Raw genomic sequence first — 21,321 nt, forward strand, 5'->3', positions numbered from 1 at the left:
CAAATTTGCGATGTCCAGCTTCAGAATTTTATTATGTACTTTCATCAGAACTCGGTATTAGAAACGTAAAACATCTACCAGTCGCGAATATATTAACACAGAACACTAAATACTAACCACAATTACAAGTGAGGCGAAACCAAGGCTATAATGATGTTAAATATGTAACAGGTTCGCAGAAAGCAGTATCAGTGGAAAAAAGAAATTGTTCACACGGTGTCTCGAATGACATAAAAAGTTATACAAACTTTGACGCAAGTTTTTTGACGCGTGGAAAGCAATAGTAATCACTCAAAATGGATGAGAGCCTCTCTCTTGGTTGTCAAAAGAAGATTCTTTCGCGAGAAATCGTTCTTCTCTACAAAAACCCCAGCCATCCTTCAGCGAGCGCGGCGGGCATAATAAATAGGCAGTCGTTGTGAATGCGTGTCGCGAAAAAGAGAACGGAGGTGAGACAGCGAGCTTTTCTGATCAAGAAAAATAGAGATCGAGTCAAGTAAACCGCCCTTGGTTTCGACTAATGATACTCTTTGCGCCGATGACAGCCTCGTGAAGATTTCGGATTCAGATGGTAACGAAAAGAAAGGACGAGCTTAATAGCATCTGTCGTCCTTGAATGGATCAGATTCTTGCGTTTTTTATTTTTCGTTGAATTTATGGAATCCATTTGGCTCTGATTGAGGCATCCCTTGGAATTTAAAGGTAGAAATTGTTGCAGGGTACAAATATAATTAGAAATAATTTGTTAAATGTATATTCTTTTTATAAAATTGTTTATTGAAGCCATTAGTTCTACAAGAATTATCCCCAATACACAAGAGCTTCAAGATTAACAATTCAAACCTATATCATAATGGTCCAAAATTGAACATCTCTAGGCTATACAACATCAAATGTATTATACAGGGTATTAAAAAATATGTAGGACATTTTTTCCCACCTACTTTTGTTGAGATATAAACACGCGAAAAAGACACACCGATGCACACTACTTGTTTCATTCCTTTGACGCGACGGTGCGCGGCGCACAGTGGTTCAAACTGCCTATATTGGGGAAAAAATACGATAGCATCAATATGTCAGCTTTAATTTGCGTAAAAATTGGTATTCTGATGTTTTTGAGGTCGCTGATTATAAATCTGAGGTCCAAATTTTAAAAAACAAAATGGCTGATCCAAAATGAAGTAATAATTTGTGTTAAAAGACGAAAAATTAAGAAATGTTTTTCTCGTTGCAAACAGTATAGCTCATTTATGCAAACGTAATGAATAATTTAGTGATTTAAACAAAAATAAGTTTCAAATGAAATATAGAAAACAAGGATAGCTATACTTATATCATTATTATCTTGTAATTACCTAATCATTGTCTCCTGCGAGTAAAGCCATCACATCGTCATTCATTTCCAACATCTTTTTCTTTGGCACGGCTCTTAAACTATTTATGTATGGATCGGAAGGAGCTAAAAGCATGTGCATGGTCTCTTCATTGGTGCATATCCGAGAACATTTTCGCGAGTGTTTCAACCGATATTGTTTATAATCCTTGTTTCTCGCTTCTTGGGCCTCTCCTCAGTTAGCATTCCAATTGGTAACGTAGCAGCTGTTATTATTTTGCTGCTATGTAAAAGTACTTTATGTACTGTATTCGGCATATTATACCAGCTGTACAACTGTACATACAGATCAGCTGTTTCGTTGCAATAAATTCCAAACTTTTCGGAATCTATTGCATGGCTACTATTTATTGTATTTAGTATCTCTGAGAAACGATGGATTAAATTTTCGTCCACCCCTGTTATTTCAGCTGTTAATTGTGGATTATTGAAAAATCTTTTGGAGGTGTTTCCATCGTTGGTGGTAACTCATGCCCTGTTTTACAACATCCACTTTCAGACCCGTACGCGATAGGGAATATTGTATGAAAGTCGACAATAATTTTTTAACAGAATATACATTTAAATGTATTATTCGATTTAATTTGTTATTCTCTATGAAAAAGTATTAACATTCTTATGTCGGAAAACTATTATTTTGGGAGACATTTGAATATCAATATCAAGTCATTAAATTAAAACTAATAGTTTCCCGATATAAATATGTTGGTACTTTTTTTGTAGAAAGTAACAAATACAATGAAACCATAAGTTAAAAAATATATGATTCCATTTAAGACAATATTAATGACCCAAAATAAAAGCGAGATATTTCAGACATTGATGCTGAATAATTGTAATGCTCTCAACACCGAAATCGCAGATTTACGCAGCTAAAATCTGTTTGGATATAATCTTAAAAATATACTGCACAATTAGCATGGAGTTTTATTTTGACGCTATGTGACGCAAAAAAGTTATGTCTAATTGAACTTCAATTCTAATGTTAAAAATACCGTTTCGTTCAACATATGTCTTATTCAAATAAATGAGATTGTGATTAACTTTATTCACATAATTTACTTGCTTATTGTCAACATAATCAAATTCCATAATTGTATTTTTTCTTAAGTTTTTCAGATATTTGTAACTGCGTTTATTTGTAGATGCACTTGAAGACCAAAATTACTGATCCCCTGTTTCCTAACTTCCATGTTTTAATGTCTTTACAATCAAGAGGCTATTTACAGAAATATTTGTTGATTCTAATCCTTCAATCATCCTTATCTGAAATTATAATAAAAAGAACCTGGATATACAATATTGCAAAAATCGACTTTTTTCCTTGCTTGAACCACGGCGTCCGTAGTGCGTTCGAAACCTTCCCCCTTCACTATTAATTAACTCTATGAAATTAGAATTACACAGTCCCATTTAAAAAAGTCAAGGTGATCGTGAATGCAATAATTAGAATTAGATAAATTTGTATAACGTTTAATACCTTTTTCCTTTAAACGAAAGAGGAATTCTTCTTTGCTTCAACGCACTTGTAATAAAGCCATGTAGCTTGTGCTTTGATTTTTGTATAATCGTATTAGTTTTGTTACTTAGCTAAAGTGAACTCGTAACTTACAAAGATTTTCCGTCTAGTTTCTTCATCGTTCTTCCCAACCGTATAACTCGGTTTTCATAAGAGTAAATAGATCTTCTTAAAAGTATGTAATGGAACGGGCCTTTAAAGCCCAGGAAAACTCTGAACTTGATTTTACAGAATAACACAGTTTCCTAAGTTTATATTCTCGACCACCATGAAAATTCACGATATCATGCTCGATGTTGGACGTATTCGTCGATGGAATAGAGTTTAACTTTCCTGATGAACCGCGAAGCTATGCAATCGCGTGTCGTAGGAAAAGATGGTATTAGAATATCTCCGTGTATCATAGTTTTCCCAACGGAATGTGAATCAGAACCCTGGATATTTTTCTTCCTTGGTTGAACGTTCAATTCGGATTCGGAAAATCTTTTTCTTCGGTCAATATCCGAGTTTGCTCTGCCCTTTCTCGATTAGGGTCTCGAAGTTACGACCTCGAGAAAATCCCTTGTGTGATCGAAATTCGAATCAGGAGTCTTTCTTCTCGGTTCGTAATTCACGTTTGTATTCTGAGAACTTCTCTTTTTTAAATACGTGTAAGAAAACTGTAATTCTTAAAAAAAATTTTGCTTACAATTATGCGAGCATAATAATAGCGTTTGTTTAATTACAAATGTATTGCACTGTTTTGTAATATTTCACAATTCGTTCTGCACTTGCAGTTTCATAAGATAGTCTGTCAAAGCGAGATGGAATCCTTTATACCTCGCGAGTTCATAAAGAAGTCGATTTAGATGTTAATACGGGAGAGACGAAGTGAAGAAGTGGTGTTGCTTTTTTAAGGTACTTTTCCCCGTGAGAATCAACACGTGTTTCAGACGTTCCCATTACCTCACAAGTTCTGAGTCAGAACACATCGTTCTACTACACGCACTATCGCTGCCTTTCAGTCCTCAAATCGAAGCAACATTCCTAATTGAACTTGTTACGCGTGCTCTTCGAGACTTTCGTGATATTGTACGATGAATTTGCTACGTTTAGGTTACATTATGGATTTGGTTTTAGTTCCCAGTACGTGGACTTGTTTGCAAGGGAATCATTTATTCATTCTATGCATTTTCCACAACGATAAGAGGCTTTCGCTACTTCCTACTCGAGCTTCGAGGAAGTAACGCGTTACTTTCGAAATTTAGGAGGCTATTCCAGTCTACTATTTTCAGAAAAATCGATTTTCCTGCGTGAAGCTCCAGCTTGAGACGTTGGATTTAATTTTTGGAAATTTTGTTACAAGTTGTCACAGGACTTGTGTTTATATTTGATTTTTCAGCTTATTTTTATTTAAAGAATGCATTGATTGAGTTTGATGCTTAGGGTGCGGATGTTTATGCATTCATGGCATAAAAATCTTGGGAAATCTATGAGAATATGCGTAAATGCAAAATTATATAAAATATCAATAATGATATATCTTTGTGATGGTGGTTCCTGTGAAGTGAGATCGAGAGAGGAGAGAAAAGAAAGGGAGCGTTACATCCTGGGCCTACTTGTGGGACTCGTCAGTAAGGCGACCTAGCAGGCTCATGCCTAAAGCGTCCCACAGACAGCGCTGACGTGACGTGGGCCAACGTCACATCAGGCTCCGTGGGTCCACGTAAGACATGACGCGGAGTCAGATTGACGCCATTAAAAAATGAAAATACCAATCTTCGCAATTTTTATCAGAACTATACAGAAATAACATCAAACGATTCCTGATGTTTTTGGGATGAAAATGATACTACACATGACATAATTTGGACAATAATTAACGAAATTATATGAAAAATCTGATTGCATAATTGAAAAGTTATTTCGTTAAAAATAGTTTTATTTACGCGATGTGAGATATCATTTTAATCGGGAGAACGCCAAGAATCCAATGCCATCACATTCACGTGGATTCGATGAAGAATAAAGAATTCGATTTTATGTAAAATTGATAAGTCGATGGCCCGTTCGATCCCAGACCCTTGAGCGACCCCAGGTAGGCGCACGGCCGAGAACAAAAGACGGGCAGTCCATCGTAAAATGATGAACTGCTGTACATAAAACGTTTATATTTTTCATCAAATTATCGGGAAAATAATATCAATCGATTCCTTATGTTTTTCCGATAAAAATTATATCAAACATCACATAATACGGATATTTTTTACCTGAAGAAACAGCGAATACGTCAGCCTGTACTGCAAACATCACTCATTAAATCGCTAACACCTTTTTTTGTCAAACGGACAAAAATATAAAACATAATCTTACCTCATAGGAAACTGATTGAGCAATAAGATGCTTTGATCATAATAAAGAATAATTTGAATTAGAAGCTCAACCACTTTGTATAAAAAGGGTTAGCTCCTAAACATATAATTATCGATATGAATAATTGTAATGTATATAAATTTACAGAAAGAAGAGTAACTAATCAAATCAATTTCGTTAAAATTAAAATAAATATTGGTTTAAATAAGTAAATAATTATATAAATTAATTTTTTCAATAAAAAAATTCCTTATTCAATAATTTTACAAGATCTGGTAATAACGCAGTCTGTGGGACGCTTAAGATGTTGGGACGTTTAGAGGTCGGTCGGAAATGACTCATACATATGGACCGTTTATTTTGGAAGTGGTGTAAGTCCATTTTCTCTTGTTTCGAGAAAATTAAAGGTTAACACCTATTTTTGATAAGAAAAATCTAATTCCTAATTCAAATCAAATTATTCTTTATTATGACAAAAAAAAGGTTAATTAAAAAATTTAGGCAAATTATATGAAGTCTGGCAATGTTTCTACTGTTTTATCAATATGTAATTTGGTTATATAAATTTGTTTTAGGCGTATTTTACTAAAGCTAAGCCTACCTCTGTCAATTGGACTTACACCACTTTCATAGTCGATGATTATGCAGTTTCATGTACCGACCAATTTTAACTTGTACAAAACATGGGAATTTTTTTGGAAATTAAACACGGACTAGTTATACATAAAAAAATTTATATTAAATTGTTGCGTGCCAACATTTTCAATTTTTATTTTTCTTGATTTCGTCGGCAGGAATGTGTTCGAGATGGTTTACCATCCCGAATTCGTTCTAATCGAACACAAACCTAGCCTTTGAGTTTATTAAATTCATTTTTGAACAAAGATACACATTCCTTTCTTGAAATCAACGGCGTCACGCCACTTTCACCCTGCTGGCAGCGTCGCACCTTGTACAAAAACTTTGTAAATATGTTCAATTTGTTTAATATTTTAATAGGTTTAGTATTGTAAATATGTTAAGTGCGTTGCTTGTTACGGATGAAAGGCGTTAAATCATGTAATGTAACAGCGGCGTATATGTATATATGTATAATTGTTGAAAAGATAAGCACATCGAATATTACCATCGCGTTCAAATATCACGGTTACAGATATCATTGGAAGAAGGACATGTAAATATCGCGCATTAAGGTTAAACCTTTATTTTGCTATTTCTTCTTCATGTACGCTCCGAATACCGAAGCCGTAACTCGAATAGCAGCGTGGTTCGTCCGCGCGCACGTTGTCGCTAGGACGAATCGAGCGGCTTAGTGGACGCGAGACGCGAGACGAGGTACAATTCGTAAACACCAAATTCTCGCGTGTACCAAGTCGCGAAATCTCGAAGACTTTTTCTATAAACTGGCGACGATCACGTGGTTCTAAGATCCTTTGTCTCCAAAGCTTCTAGAACGTTCCACCGAGTTTACGTGGTCGAGCAAGGCACGAGCCTTCTTCACTTCTTCTCGTACAGTCGCACAAAGCGTGAGTAGAGTCCGAGAACCCTTAAATTAAGTTAGAGTGCCGTAACCCCGTGATATTTCGATTCGAAGTAAGTGGTAGGCAGAGACTCGGGTCTCTCGTTAAAATATTTTATTTTATTTATTTGTATTATTCAACTTATTTTTCTTACATTAGGGATTATTATTATTTTTATTAAAATCAAAGATAGTTTTCAATATCGTTTTCGCATGTGTGTGCTTATCTTCCCAGCAGTCCAAGCGATTCCAATAGAAGGAAGGCGAGCGAGCGTTAGAAAGAAGGTGATTCGAACGAAACGCTAGATTTACGCGTGAAAGATTTAGTGGTGAGTTGTCTTCCTCTAACGTAATATTAATGAATTTATTTTGTTGTGACCACTCGGAATATCAATAAATGATATTTCATTTTCGTGGAATCCCTAATTGGTGTTCTCGGGTGGTATTTCCATTGATATTTTATAAAATATTATTCCGACAATTTTATTGTATTCTTTATCATATGAAACTACGATTTCTGGTTTTTGGAATATTAATAAATGTAATATTTTCAATAATTACGTCAGGGCCCGTACGGGACTGAAGCGACAAAGACCTGACCTTGCCGATAGGCAAATAAAATATATATATAAAATTATAAAAATTATTTAAGCTGTGACGCAGGAATCTGAGTCACACGTCACAAAATTAAGCATAAATTACGTAATATCTCATTCTTGTCAAAAATAGACTTACACCACTTTCAAAATAAACGATCCATATATGAATGTTAGGTGAGACCGAATACCTGAGAGAAACGCGCGGTGTCCTTCTAGTGGTGAGGACAGAAGGTGCCACCACATGTTTTATAACGTTTGGAAGATAAAACGTACACTAGAACCTCAGTTATCCGAACAGGTTGGGGTACAAGACAGTTCCGATGCCTGAAAAGTTCATATAATCAAGGTTCCTGGTGTACCCTCTTTTATGATCCTCAATTAGGATTGGAGTCGCTCGTACCTGAGAAGGAACCAAGCCTCAAGTCAGCTACGAGTTCGTATACCCGAGGCTGAGCGTGACTTGGTTCGTAAAAGCGAGGTGCGAACAACCGAGGTTCTACTGTACTTTCATTTAAATCTTCATTCTTTATGTTTATGTGAATCAATAAAAATATGAGTTTGGATAAACATCTGCAGTGTATTGATGATTTAATTTGGGGTCACTGTATAAACTTTGTTTATGAGATATTTTAAAGTTAGGTTGTAAAAACTTCAATTCGACGTACTAGGTTCCTTTAGCTCGCTTCTTCTACAGTGCATTACGTCTTCGTAAACGTGGACTTATATTTTGTTCTCTTATAGTGAATAACGTCGTTAAATGAAAATTAACATAAATGTTGATCGAGGACGAAAATTCAACGTTTGTAGAATAATACTTGTCAATTTTCAAGGTGCTGCTTCTGGAATCCTCTAGATTTGAGATTAGGTATTTGAGATTAGAACTAAATCCGAGATTAGAATTGTTAAAAGATTAGGATTTAGTGGTTAACAATATAAATAAATTTCAAGCGTCTTTTAAATCTGAGATTAGTAATTTGAGATTAGAACTAGATTAAAGATTAGAATTCTTGAAAGATTAGATTTACTAGATTAGATAAGAATTGTTCTTACAATAATAATATTCTTCTTCCTAAATTATATTATTAATCACTTAAATATAATTTTTTTGTAATTCTAATCTCTAACATACTTTTAATCTCAATTGTAAGAATAATATTCTTTGGAGAGGAAACAATATTTTTGTCTTAAATAAAAATTGAACTCTATGCATTAATGTATTTTTCTTAGATGAATTAAATCATTCTTCAATCGTACTCAAATTTATTTGAGCATTGTCAAGGATTTGCCCACGCTTCGTAGAAAAGTAAACGGTATACAATAAGCATGACAAACGAACGGATTATAAATTGGTAATCGCCTGGGCTGCACGTAGGAGTTTTAATTCCTAATTTAGTTCCGTGCTCTGAATATGGCATTCATTAGAGCCGTTATAACGACTGACCGAACTAATGAACGATGCAGGAAACCGAGCAGAATGCCAGTGATTAGAACCGCCAGGGGATCTGGGTACGCGCATTATGAATACATTAAAGCTCGAAACCCCGCGGAGAAGTTTTACCCGATTAATCAAACAATTCTGCGAAACAATATCGAGAACATTAACCGGGTTGGTCACAGTTGCGATATGTAGTTCAAAGCGAAGAACTGAATGCACTGCCTTTACTTAACTGGTAAATAGGAATGGTTTCGTCGACACTTGCAGTCAACAGTGGATAGTATTCATCTTATCTTAATATTTTGGACGAAAAGAATTTTTCCAAATATCATCTAATGAAATTAGGAACATGTTCACGCCTGGTATTTTGTGATGTTTGCAATCTAGTTAATTTAACAGTAAACTTACCAAACTGGTCAGTTTGGTCCATGCAGTTCAAACTTTTTCTTAAAATCATTGAATTGTAACTATGATTTTACTCCAGTTTTTGAGAACATTTATTGTAATAGGGGACCAATTTTATTAATAAATTATTTTGTTCCTCCTCCCTCTAGTTACAAAGATACAGTTGTATGTATAAGTGTCCATTAAACTCGATAGTTGTAACCTTAATAGATAACGATCTGTATCATTAATAACATTACTATCTACTGTGTTGATTGATATCCACTATTACATTCACAGCTTATTATAGGATATTTTGAGAAGAAGACTCTATTAATTTCTTTGCCGTCAAGGTCATCCCAAGGTCATAGTATACAGGTCATTGAATTTATCTTGACACGGACTATAATTCTGTTAAATCAAAAATGCAAAATGCCATTATAAAAAATGAAGGTGACCATGACAATACTAAAAAAAAAGATCTTTTTGTTGCCCTTTTTATTACAATAGCCATTCGAAAACTGATCGACATTTGTTTAAAATATTTTTGTCAGATTATCGCAAGTACTTGAAAAATCGTGAAAAAAATTTGGAAAATCGTAAATATATGATTTTTTCTACTATATAACTTCAGCTGTACAATTTCTACTTCTATAGACAATTTCAATATCAACTTTTCTACTACTTTCAGCTCAGGTCAAATAACATGGAGGGATTCCATACAAAAGCAGCAATCTTCCAGATCCTGTAGGAGAGGTCGTTAGGAACATCAATCTCCATAAAGATTTTTTTTTATATATGCTCCCATGGGGTCGATAAACTAAATCATCCAATTGATAGGATTTCCAAAGCCTAGAATTTTTCGCAAACTCATGGGTGACATTGTTTTAGAAAGTTCAGGTCAAATAACAGAGAACAGCAATCCTCTACATCAATTTCCATAAAGAAATTTCTTTGTTCACGCCTTCTAATAAGGTCAACAACCTAAGCTGTATCACTGATAGTAGTTTTCCATAGAGTATAATTATATGTTACCTCGAAGGTGACGTTTTTTTAGGAAGCTCAGATCAAATAACACATAGGATTTAAATCCAAAACACCAATCTTCCACACAAATTTCCCCAAAGAAATCTCTTCATTCACATCGTCGAGAAATTTCAACAGCTCAAACGATATAACGGATTCTCCCAAAGCATAGAATTTTCCTTCAACGAAACGCCATCGTTTCGTCAGGAACCTCGGAAGGTCAAATGACCGAAGGGATTTCGAAACCCTTCGAGGTCCCCAGTTTCGTGACCCTCTCGAAGAAGTAAAGAAAAAAGAAGAGAAGGGAAGAAATTAACTGGGCGAGTGGTGAGTGCGTCGTTGGCGCGCGTTGGCACCGGAAGCTCGAGCCTCGAAAGAATAGCGAAAGCTATGAGAACATCGGAGCTGGATAGTCCATTAAGTGATCCACCCGTGGCGAGCTGACTCGACTACTCGCCTCTCTATCCGGGCAAGGTAATTTTGTATTCTCCCCTTGGCCTCGTAGAGGCGCGGGCAGTTCTTCCGCGATGTGACTTTACCTGTTGGTTGTACGGTGTTCGCTTCCAGCACGGTCTGTGCAATATTGATCGCCGTCCCACACGACACGCCAAGTTCCTGGCCGTCCTGTAACACCTTTGGTCGCGTATAACGTGACCTGACCGTAGAATCCTGATCGTGATCGCTCGAATTCATCCCTGGATTACCAACGGGCATCTGGACGGACGACGCCTACGATCGGGCGTTCGTTTATCTCCGCCATGGAGTTTTCTGGCCGGTTGCTCGTTTCGACGGACGCAATTTCGTTTCCCTACGACGCGACGCCAACGCCGACGGTGAAAGGCAGATCAGATAAAATAAGGCATTTCCCACTGAACACCATTCTCGTTTTTGTGTGGATGAAATCATTTAGTACGGGTTGTCGCGCGCTTTGCTTGGAAACCATATTTGAATTTGGGGTGCATTTCTTTTTGTGAGAAGTTGGGTTCAGGTAGGGTTTGGTTCATGAATAAAAAATAGTGTGTCTTGTAAACAGGGATTTTATATTTTTAAGCTTGCTAAATTAGTCTTGAATGATTTTAAGAGGAGATATAGGTTTAGCACTACGTTTTTTTTTTGGAGATTTGCATGAATTTTTGAGAACATTTTATACATATATTCAAGTGAACATTGTAATTTTTTGGAAATATTTCCCCGGAAAATATAGAAGAATATATATAGAAAATATAGAAAATATATATAGAAGAAAGACATGCCTTTAAAATAAATTTAAATCCCTATTGATTTCAGATAAAAATTGTCACTTCCAAAGTATTTTGTGACCCCAAATATTATTTGACTTATGTCAGAGTGCATAAATGTAAAAGGCATTTAATATCGTGTATTACCACTTTGGCATCTGATAACCTCTTTCAAACGTTCTTGCATATTCCTAATTTGACACACAGATTACATAATCAGTCTTTTGTAGAGCGAAATGATGCTTAAAGTCTGACCAGCAACTTCCTTGCATACGCATCCGGTAATACTAATATGCTGGCGGTAAAATCGTACGAATAACTTAAAAATGGCATAACTCGTTCATACAGAAATCGTACAGACTTCTTTTTCTTTTCAAAAAAATGGCTTGATAAACTGTGCACTTTGCGATGGTTTGTGTACCATTTCCGAATAAAAATTAGATAATGCGTAAAATAATCAAATTTTTAAAGAAAAAATGACTTGGTAGTTATCAAAACATTGAGATGAGCCATCGACTCGCATTCATGTGGCATTAATTTTTTCTTAAAGTAGAGATATTAACCTACAAAATGAAGAAAAGTTCTTTCGATACAATGAAAATTAACGGAGTTATACGTATTTGACAAATCTCAAAATCTTGATGAATAATTTTGTTGCGCAGTATACATAGTTCGCTTATGAATAGACTGCGGATGTTTGTGCATTTATGGCAAGTGGAAATATATGTGAATGCTAAAACATATAAAATATTAGGAATTAAATACATATTATACTCTTTAGAAAGGAAGACATAGTATTCATTCATTTTCAACTCATCTGTATCCGTAAAAATATGAATTTCTCAACCCTCATTTAATCCACATAGACATCCCCAGTTTACTTCTAAAGTGTTACATTATTTTATTAAACGTTAAGTAAGAATATATAATGATTTTTGGTACAAAGAAAGAACAGTATATATACAGGGTGTCCCAAAAGTCGGGGAGAAGCCGGAAATGGGGGTAGCTGAGACGATTCTGAACAATAATTTCCTTTGCAAAAATGTCGGATGGGACTTCGTTAAGGAGACATTAAGCGAAAACCCCGACCAATCAGAGCGCGCGTAGACCGTTTGAGCGGACGCGGTAGCGAAGGCTACGCGCTAGGCGGCAGCGTCAATGTCTTTCGATGCACGTCGAGTCACTTGTTCGCGTACAAGCGCGGCCGTCACCGCGTAGCCTTCGCTACCGTGTCCGCTCGAACGGTCTACGCGCGCTCTGATTGGTCGGGGTTTTCGCTTAATGTCTCCTTAACAAAGCCCCATCCGATATTTTTGCAAAGGAAATTGTTGTTCAGAATCGTCTCAGCTACCCCCCATTTCCGGCTGCTCCCCGACTTTTGGGACACCCTGTATATATTGTATATTGCGTGAAACACGTATATATTCGCCGAAAGCTAGGCCGCGACTGGTTTTGCAATTGGCGTAGCTATTCTCGTTTATGGGCGCACCACCGCCGCGCAATTTAAACGTAATAAATGTAACAAAAGTATGTATTAATCCGCTAAAGGACAATATTGAATCCGAAGAATAAAAAATTCATACAAATTCATGATGTTTCGTATGCGTTTTCTTTTTTACTTATTCGCTTGGCTTAGGAAATTTTCTGATTTACCCTTCGAAGGGAATATCTAAGCCCGATAATGCAGTGAGACCTAAATGTTTTATTTCTCTCTCTTTTTTTTTCTATCGTTCTCTTTCTAAGTTTCAGAACCTTCAAGAGTATTCTAGAAGGTTCCATCTTTACCCTTGCACCACTATTTTCGGTCCGATCTTTGACTATAAAAGCGCGTTCAAATCGAAGCGAGCATTTATTCCGTCTAGAGAACGTCTTGCTGTCAGATCGGACTTAGGTTTAGAAGGCTCTTTGTACCATATATGTATGTAGAAGAAACGTTACGCGTTATATCTATTAAGCATATTTTATATACGTTCTCGAAAAGTTTCCGCAAATCTTAGTGCGTTAAAAACAAATCAAAATTAGTTAATTCTTTACTCTAGAGTTTTAAATAGTAATATACAGGGTGGTCCACGCAATTGTTTCAAGTCATAACTCCGTTATTATTGCGTTTACAAAAAGATGCCAAAGGAGAAAGATAAATGGTTCGAAGAGTATTACATCTGTAGGCCTTAAAATTTTTTTTAGATGCAGCAGTGCATGAGTAATTAACAATTGCATTATTTCTTTACATAGAAATGAATATTTTTTTACACAGATCGATTCTTCTGTTCATTCTACGTAAAAAATGATTAGATCTCGAGATATTTTCAAAAAATATCTTTATTGAAGAAGATGCTCTAACGCTTCATGACTAGTACGGTAAACACGCTCGTATAGGTAAACACCCTTTCGACATTATTACCATAACAGAAACTGATTTGTACGAGTAAGCATTTCATCATTCAGTAGCAATTTACGTATCGTAACTCGAGTACGAAAACTAAGAATTTGAAAAAGTGTAACTGTATTTCACTAAATACAAGAAAATGTATTTTACTATCGGTGAGAAACAAGATATGTACGACACTTTTGTGTTGTGTGATGCAGATAATTTAAACGCAGTTATACAAACAATAAAAGAACGTTATCAGAGATGTTTAGAATGTAATGGAGAAGCGTTGGAGCATCTTCTTCAGTGAAGACATTTTTTTAATATATCTCGAAAACTAATAATTCGTTTGCCATGGTATCCTAATCATTTTTTACATAGAATGAACAAAAGACTCGATCTGTGTAAAAAAAATATGCATTTCTATTTAAAGAAATGATGCAATTGCACATGATGTTAATTGCACATGTATTGTTGCATCTAAAAAAAATTTTAATTTTTACTATTTGCATTTTTTCGTAAATGCAATAATAACGGAGTTATGACTTGAAACAATTGCGTGGACCGCCCTGTATAATTTTCATGTTTTGCCCTACGACTGTCCACCCAATATTCGTTTGTATTCTTTTCCGTACACTACACTCACACATCCCCAGTTATTATGTATTCTGTAATAATAGAATATATTTATACCTGTACATTTTAAAAGCATTCATACCTCATTGCTTATTTCCTTTTTCTCACAAGAGTACTAATAATGGGTATCAGTTTAAGCACCGAATCCACCATCGATGTACTTTAGCCGCTTAAGATACGTCACAATATAATTGTTAAGCATGGTCTGATATTAACAAATCCTGGTGACAATCTGCTTGAAAGAGAGCAGGGTCGTTCACCATTTCAAACCTCCTGGTGACTACCTGTTTGAAAGAAAGTAGGGTCGTTCACCGCGTCTAAATCCTAGTGACTACCTGCTTGAAAGAGAGCAGGGTCGTTCATAATTAAACTACAGAAAAGAATATCCGACTCGCAAAATACCAAACTCGATACCAAAACTCGAAATCCTCGGCCACACACGTGCGTTGCTGCCGAACGCCCGGCTCATAACAAAGACATCGTGAATTATAATGATGAAGTAATTCTATGTCCTGAAAGTTAACGTCACTTGTCAAATTAAACTTTTTCACATGATCGATTCGTATCAATAACGCGTACCACTTTAATTATTATGAAACGCGACTCGGCTGCACTCGAAAAGCGTCATCTGAATTTTTATTCACTAACGAATTATATAGTTACCTATTTTTCATAAAGGATTTTCCAAAGAATTGTTTGAGTATTTTGTTTTTAAATAATAAATTACACTTGTTGGTGTTGTCATGAAATTACATTATCGTTCGTATCTAATTGTAATCCTGTACATTTTCATATGAAATAAGAAACTTTGATATATTTCGTACAATTTCTATTTGATTGAAAAACATCGAGAAGCGTCCTCTGAATTTTGATTCATTAATGAATGATACAGTTACCTATTGTTCACAAAGAATTTTCCACGAGAGGCTTCAGACCATTGTTTTGTGATAATAAAATATCCCTGCTAGCGTCATACGGGACACTCGAACCACGTCACGTTTAATTGTTATCCAGTATATTTTTATGTACAATAAAAAACACTAACATATTCCATATCATTCATGTTCTATTAAAAAGCAGGTCCAGAAGCTCTTTCTGGAAAACCCCTTATTTTTTCCATTAAGGTACCTTTCAATCCAGCACGAAAACTTTATTTTCACGATTGGGGTATGTCGATAAAATATTGCAAATAGTGGAAAGCGTAACTCGAAGACTGGGTTTGATTTGTTAGCGAATGATGCATAGCGTGTAGGGCAGTCGAACATGTCGACCGATTGATCGATGATTGGACGATGTATAGGACTTGCACAACTTCATTAGTGGAAATGCAGGTGTTCCCCGATATGCTCTCGGAAACGACGAGTACCATTACAAATCACACGTATCAGGGAGCATTCAAAGTGCCATGACTTAATTAACACTGCTGCAGATATGATCGTCCTTCATTTGGCCTGGTTCTGATAGACGTACCTAACCCGAAATTAATATTTACAGTCTTGCGAGTGACACTTCGAATTGCGTCCACACATTGGAAACGTAAACGATTATGATATAACTAAATTATAATTCAGATTAAAAGTAGTCGAAGAAATATAAATTAGAGTTAGTAGTTATTGATTGTAAATATCTCTTTTTAAACAAAATTGTAAAAATATTTGACGTTAAGGAACTAGGACAGGATGGAACAGGTCTTCATTAGTACCACTGCACATATTAAAATTGTATACTTATTTGATCTGTTACTCTGACTATAAAACTAGGAATTGAAAATAGCAGAAGATTCATTATTAATAAAATTAGTATTACATCAAGGGCGTAAAAAGGGTATTTCTAATTAAACATTTATTAAGAATGGTTCAGAAAGACTTACCTTGTCCCCTGCGAGAATCGATCTTTCCGGCAACAGGCTTCCCTAAAATCAATATTTATTGTGTTATTATTATAAATGAATCACATTAGCAACAACAATATTAACATCAAATAGTATACTGTTATACTTGCAGCCAAACTGTTACATTCCAACTTATAAAATGTTTAAATGAATTATTTATATTTTTTATATACTATTTCCCTGGTGTATTTTTATTTGTAATGCCAAATATATATAGGTATATGGTAAGTCTTTATATTTTATTTTCGCCATATATGACAAATCACCCATGAAATAACATATGTTACTCTGAGAAAGACAACTCGAAGTCGAAAACATTCAAAATAAAGTGTTTTCTAAAAGGTTTCCTAAAAATTCTGTTTTTTGATACCACAAAATACAGTACAATCGTGGTGAACACTTAACACTTTATTTACTAGTCTATTTAGAGAGAGTTTATAACTTCGAAAAGGATTTTCTATATTAGTATAGGGTAACATTAGATTCCCCATATTGTATATTTAGTATAACAAAAGATTTATTAAAGTGAAGTTTCCCTTGAATTGAGTATTCTAAATAGGCAACCAACAACAGAGTTAATTAATTCCTATAATTAGATCCTGGAATTAACCGTTTGAGTCCCAGGGGATATTGAAAAAACACTGTCGAAGAATCCCAAACAGCGCAACCGCGCTTTCTCTAAATGAGTACTGGGTTTTCTCGACATAAAATCTCAACAACGCGATCACGCTGCTTGGGAATCAAATGGTTAAAAATCCTATAAATAGGTTGCCAGTACATAAAATGTTAAACGTCATCTTCCAATGTTTTATTAAAAAAACAAAATTATAAAACCCCTTTTGGAAAATCCTTTACATTCTTCATTTTTCGGAACTAGTTCAGTTTTAGTTTTCCATGGATGATTAACTTTTCCTTTAATATTACTTTCTTACACTCAACGCTCCGCGTGTACCATTGTGTCGAACAGACTCCATTCGCGATTACTTTCCTTTGTGTTTTCCCTTCGCAGTCAGAGTTTAATTGAAAATCGCAAATAATATGCTTCCAGGCGATTTTCCGTTGATGCAAAAACGTCTTTCGAATACACGTTTGGCGGTTGGAGGGTCTTAGTACCAGAACACTAAATTTCCTGTGTTGCACGGCGACTGTGTTTTACAATAGCTATGTATATAGATACTTACGGGCGCCGTGCAGATGTATAAAATGCAGGCTTTCAGGTAAGTTACGAGGGAATGCGATACGGCATAAATGTTGGCGGGATTTATATGAGTCATTACCTCGCCTAATTCATTCAGCGATGCACATTTTCCATGGGAGAGCGAGCTACCCACTCGAGGAAGAAAACGAATGCTTCAGGTATTGTTTGATACAACGTCTAAGCTTGCTTATTTTAATTCAAAACAGACACAAAACTGTGATAGTGATGAAAAGTTTACTGTACTCATCGCGCGTTCTGCACAATGGTAATAGTCCGAGAGCCTGCGACATAAAATTTCGGCCAATTTCATTACAAATATCCTTTTGCTATTTGACTGTTTTCTACTAAAGAATAAAAGTAATCCAAGGCTGGCAGCGCACAAACGGTGTATCGCTCCGCTAGAAAGTCGGAAACATGTAAGAAATAACAGTACCTTTGACTGAAATCATTATTACTGAAATTTGTATAATGTATTGTTGACATACCAAATTGCATAAAAAAGTTGGTCTGGCAGATTGTAAGCGGTGCTAAATGGGTCTGGCAGTCGGAAAACCTTGTCGGAAAAACGAAGTAGTTTGACTGAAATCATTATTTCTGAAACTTTTTGTATAAACAATATGTAATACATAGGGTTAAAGAAAATTGGTCTGGCAAACTTTGAGTGGTGATAAATCGGCATGGCAGCCGTTTAAAAGAGCGAACACGTATACGCGCCAGGCCTCGCGACACAGCTATATTAGAGACGCCGTGTACTTAAAAAAAGTAGTAGTAGTTTTTTATACAAAAAGCTTCAGAAATAATGATTTCAGTCAAACTAGATCGTCTTTCCGACAAGGTTTGCCGACTGCCAGACCTATTTAGCACTGCTTGCAATCTGCCAGACCAACTTTTTTATTCAATTTGGTATGTCAACAATACACATTAAGAATTTCAGTAGTAATGATTTTGGCCAAAAATCAAATTATTATAAAACGCCATAGTGAAGCGTTACACCACTGAATCCATGCCAGATCAAGCATTTCTGAACTAGGGAGACATACCATCTTCGGAAAACAGTATAATTCTGTGTGATATTTCTGTCGCGGGCTCTCGGACTATAAGAGGCTTTCGTTGCTTCCTGTTCGAGCTTGGAATAATTACAACACGGTTACTTTTGCAATTTAAGGCTATTCTAGTCATTTTTGGAAAGTTGATTGTGCTGTATTGTTATATAGCTTGATGTTATTAGAATTTCATTTTAGAAATTTTGTTATTAGTTTTTGTTAAGAGTACCAACGTTGCAATCCACGGTTGGTATAACTGCAACCTTTTCATATATCTTAAGTTGGCAAGCTTGTAAGTGCACTTGTCCTTACTTATCGTGTCTATAACAATAAAGCTATGTTATCGTAGTATTTAAATGCAATCTGGTGTTTAGATTAAAATAATCCCGCACAATCCTAACAGTTTTATGTTTACATAGTATTTTCATATTATTATTCGCAAAATACACCGACAAAGCTACATTGTTTTATTTTGGATCACCTTTTATACTTTGGGTACGAGGTATTTTAGGGTTAGTTTATAAAAAAAACCAATTCGCTGAACCTCGTTTTCCTACGTTGCTTGCTCTACAATATCTTATGTCTTCGTAAACTTAGACTTGTATTTTGTTTCCTTACATTGGACAAAGTCATTGAAGGAAAAATAAAATGAATGCTTGATGCTTGTCGAAGCGGAAAACTTAATTTTCAAGAAGTTGTTTCAAACGTTCTTTTAATTTGAGATTAATCAGTTGAAATTAAAATTAGATTACAAGTTGCAATTAGAAAAAGATTAGGTTTAGTATTCAATGATATAATTAAATTTCAGGTGCTTTATAAATTTGAGATCTGGCATTTGAAATTGAAACTAAACCGGAGATTAAAATTGTTAAAGAATTAGGATTTAGTGGTTAGTAATATAATTAAATTTCAAAAGTTTTCTACATTTGAGATTAGGCATTTTAGATTAGAACTAGGTTAAAGATTAGAATTAGAAAAAGATTAGATTTATTGATTGGAAATATAATCTAATTTAAGTACCCTTTAAATTTGAAATTAGGCATTCGTAATTAGACATTTAAATTAGAATTAGAAAAAAGTAAGTCTTAGTAGTAACAATATAATTGAATTTCATTACAGGTTAATAGTATATATAATTCCAAGAGGAGAATATTACTCTTATAACATTTTCTTATTTATATTATTCGTATAATATTAATAAGAAGACGTTTCTCAAGGTAAACTAAATTATTTTATAACAAGATTTGAACGGTGCAAGCGTAACGTTATCCGTGTTTGAAGCGTTTCCAGTTTCCATTGCGTTCGTAATTCGATATCGTAGCAGAAAATTCCAAACAGTCGTTCGCCTAATCTGCTCGGGTATAGGAAACATGAAAAAGCGCGATCAATTGCGTGCTATCAAAAGCGGGGATGGATTTCGCGGTTGAAATGGTTTCACCGTTAACAAGCCAGGTTCGCATACGAGCAACGAGCTTCGTGAAATATCGTTGCGAGGCTTAACCTCGTTTACCATCCTCGTGATAAACGCAAACATTTATGAGCTCCACTACCCTAAAAATGGTACGATGCTTCGAAGATAAAATGCACTATCGTAACGCGTCCCTCTCAGCGTTTTGTCACCGTAAACCAACGGGTTAAAAAAAAAGTTTTACTCATCCATCACCGTAGAAAATATTAGCCTTTGAAAATTTCATTAACAAATCAATGTTGTTCTTGCAGTTCTACATGTCGTAATACGTTTTATTTTGTTTGTTTCACTAATTTTGTTTCATAATCGATATTTTGTTTTGAACTCTTAATTGAGACTGCTTACTAGAATCGTCATTAATTATAATTTTATTATAGGATTTTATTCAAGCTAATATTTTCAAAAATATCCCCAATAATCTTTGAAAATTTCATTAATAAATCAAAATTACTTCTGTGGTTTTACATAATACGTCTTGTTGTGTTAGTTTCGTTAATTTTGTTTCATAAGTGATATTTTCTTTTTGGACTTCTAGTTGAGGCTTCTTAACTGAAAATCTTCATCAATTATAATATAGGTAATATAATTAATAAACTGCGGATATATATTGTAAATGTATAAATATCCGCAGTTAGAATAAACCATTTAATCTTATAATTGAAGTTTGTCCATCCTAATATTGTAACTTCTAATTAATTGTAATTGCATTAGATAAATTGTTACGGAACAGAGTAAAATAAAGTTTCTGTACTGTTATCTTGTTTTTCGACTTCGAAACGAAGAGGAAGAAAAACACTGACGCTTAATGGGTTTGCGTTTAACAGCAGCTCGAAGGAAACTTTATAGCTCTTTCTTGCCTCTATCGCGCCATCTGGAATAAATGAAATTCTGCAAGTTCATTTTCGTGGATACGGTTACGGTTCTATATCTCATGGGTATCAACTCGTTTCTTTGTTCGAGACCATTGCCACTGTAAGCTACCCCGACATTTGTCGGTGTATATCGCGTCGTTACCGTTGTCATTTTGACCTTTTGTTTGGACTATGTATTGTGCAACGAGGTCTACAGGGCTAAAGAGGCTCAAACCGTGAAACAATTTGATCAATACTTTATTCTACTTCAGCCTTAAATTTTGTTGCTCTTGTTGTTCGCGAGCTTTTAGTTATTTAGTGTTGAAGGAACGAAATTAAATTTAGAAATTATAATACGCACATTAAGTGGCCAAAACCAATTACAATAAAATGCAATT

The 21,321-nt window shown here is 35.0% G+C and overlaps 1 protein-coding gene across 4 annotated transcripts in view; it reads right to left on the reverse strand.

Moving 5' to 3' along the window:
• Window positions 1–21,321, reverse strand: part of LOC128888581 (slit homolog 3 protein) — a 362,389-nt gene that overhangs the window by 94,244 nt on the left and 246,824 nt on the right. For all 4 annotated transcript variants that reach the window (XM_054145576.1, XM_054145577.1, XM_054145575.1 and 1 more), the window contains one exon: window positions 16,343–16,384. The gene's annotated coding sequence lies outside the window, so the exon portion shown is untranslated. The remainder of the gene's footprint in view (window positions 1–16,342; window positions 16,385–21,321) is intronic.

This window comes from Hylaeus anthracinus, unplaced genomic scaffold, assembly GCF_026225885.1.
Source record: "Hylaeus anthracinus isolate JK02 unplaced genomic scaffold, UHH_iyHylAnth1.0_haploid 11994, whole genome shotgun sequence".
NCBI classification, from domain to species: Eukaryota; Metazoa; Arthropoda; class Insecta; order Hymenoptera; family Colletidae; genus Hylaeus; species Hylaeus anthracinus.